We start from the raw sequence: 2,927 nt of genomic DNA, 5'->3' as shown, positions 1-2,927 counted from the left end.
GATAATTCTGAAACATAACATATAGACGACAATAGAACATTTGGTCCTTCAAGGCTATCTTTACACATCCACCCATGAAAGAAGTAAAAATTAAAATCCAATTTCTGTTATTCAGGAAATTATCAAATCTCCTGTCAAACTTCTCTAAAGCGTTGTTTTCCACTTATGCAAACAGCAATTCATTCCATAAGTCAACCAACCTTGATAGAAAATTAAGATAATATTAAATTTGTGTCTTTTCACCTATCATACTTAGAATATAACATAAAGCTACTTGAGGCATTTTTCATTTTGATCCTTCTAACAATCTAGTTAACTTCAATAAGATCATTTTATAACCTTCTTTTTCTCGAGAAAAAATAAGATGATCCATCCTCATAATCATTCTAGTAGGCCTTCTATGAATCATTTTCAATAAGTATATCCTTTTTTAGACAAGGAGACCAAAACTGTACATGGTATTCTAATTGAAGTCAAACTATTAATATAAAGCTTGTAGATAGCTTGAATGGGTAACAAAAGAAGATTCCTCATCATCAAACTTAACTAGTAATATGTATAGTGAGATAAATACCATTTTAAAATTTGTAATCTGTATGTCTATAAATACACCTTAAAATTCTAGTAGTTTTACTACTAGTAACAGAGCAATGCTTTGATGGCTGGAATGACTTATCCACCACTATGCCAAGATCATTTTTTCAGCTACACTTGTGGTATTTCCCAACCAAACAATCATGAGGCCATTGTTGGGATCTCAGCTGGATACTGGAGTATTCATCTCTTCAGGACTTTCTCGTCCAGCTTATTGAACTCAGCAAGATCTTGAAGCATCTTTTCACCAACCACTTGATTGAATCAAGTTCATGGCATGGCCCAGCCCATGACTGTGTTCTCAATCACCCACTAGGGTTAGAGGTCTGCCTTGCCTTCACTACAGGTTTTCATGTTTGCAGCATGGATCTTTCCCTGGTGAACCCATGGTCTACCTCATTTTGGACAGTCCACTTTTATGGGGAAGTCATCAAGTAAGTAGGCAGGTTTAAACAACCCTTATGCTCTGGTGAGTATTAATTATAATCCTTTCAGTTTCCAACACAGGAGGTGCTTAATGCACCCCATCAATCTTTCCTGAAAAATCCCGGGTTTTTACACAATCTATGCCTGCCTTTGTAGCTTGCCTTTCATCCTTGAGAAGGCCTCTGCTGCTCCATGAATCATGATCTCTTCCTCTTGACAAAACTCATTTGCTGATTGTATCTCCCTCTCCTTGTCTTTGAAACAGCTGGGTGCCTTTCTTCTTGGAAAGGCTTCTGCTTGACCTACTAATCACCATCCTTATCAGTGAGAGCCTGTTCAGTCATCTGCCAACGAAAAAAGCTATGGCTTTCCACAGCCAATGGTCTCTCAGTTTGGAGTCTGGGCCCAGTAGCTGGATATCCTCCTTCTTAAAGATGCTCCTCGCTTCATGCCAGACTTTTCATTTATTGTGTTTTTCTGCCCCCCCCTTACTTATCAATCTAAAATAAGTTTTTGTTAAGCACATAGCTACACGATGGGCTATCTGTGGTCTGCCCAGCACAGATATCAAAACTTGATTTTTAGTTTCATAAGCCCTCAGACTTACCATTGAGCCACTGGAGGTGCTAAAATATGAACAAGTTAAATAAAACTAAATTAGCTACAAGCAAACAGTATATTCAAAAGTGAATTAAATTTTACGTCCACTTACTAATAGTTAAGCTCAAACTAACTATTCTCAAATTCAAGCGAAAATAATGCTCGGATAATTAACATAAAATATAAAGTTAAACAATAATCATTTTAAATGACGCACTTACGAATTTCACCAGATCAAACAAAGGGTTTAAAGTTTAAACAAAAGAAGTTTTTATACTCTAAAAATACATTGCTTTCACCACTGTATTGAATCATCTTCTCTAATCATGTCTTACAAGAGTAAACCCAGTTTTTTTACACAATAACCAAAATACAATGATAAAGCCAATATTCGAGTCCACTGGGAATGAAGCTCTATGGTTTGGCTATCGATGACCTACATCTGATTCACCAACAGGAAAGATAGCTTTCTATTTCTGAACATAATGTGCTATCTTCCCTGCAAGAAAGTCAGTTAATTGCTAGTTAGTGGACTCGCATCTTGTATGCTCTCAAAATAAAGTGTACTTGAGTAACTCTCTGCATCCTAACTGGAAACTCTGAAAAATACACAATAATTTTGAAAAACGTTACTAGCATATACATAGTACCATTCTTTATTAAATCGATTCCTATCTATATTAAATATGTAATATATATTTTGATAATCCCAAATGAATTACCTTGTACTTAACTATTTGTCCAACTTACCAATTAATCCAAGTCTTAAAATCTACACTGCTAGAATTGCTGAAAGTCTACTACCATCAGCCAACTTTACTAATTATACCCCTGTTAATATTATTATAAATTTACTATGCAAACATATTCACGTTGTATACTCCTCCTTATTTGACAGAAAATTTGTCATAATTTCTTATGCATATTGGTATATGTAGTTATAACAGAACGTTGACTGGTTATTCGAGTAACCAAGTTCTCTTTGCCCTAGTTACCTATTTAATTGGGCAACTTACTTAAGGTTATAACGTGTGCCTTATTATAGGAAAGATTTTTGTAAGGTATATAGTGGTATTTTCCACTGGTGGGTCAGATGATACCTTGAGGATATAATCCAACAATGATGTGGATAATGCGCACTTCATAGGAAGGAGCCCCCCAGTGACACAGCAGTATGTCTGCGGACTTACAATGCTAGAAACCGGGTTTTGATACCCGTGGTGGGCAGAGCACAGATAGCACATTGTGTCTTAGTCTTAGTTCCTCCCATTCCGTTGGGAACATTGGTCAGCGAGACCTCACCATCT

This window comes from Limulus polyphemus, unplaced genomic scaffold (assembly GCF_000517525.1).
Source record: "Limulus polyphemus unplaced genomic scaffold, Limulus_polyphemus-2.1.2 Scaffold144, whole genome shotgun sequence".
Taxonomy (NCBI): Eukaryota; Metazoa; Arthropoda; class Merostomata; order Xiphosura; family Limulidae; genus Limulus; species Limulus polyphemus.
Note: the sequence above shows the minus strand (reverse complement) of the source record.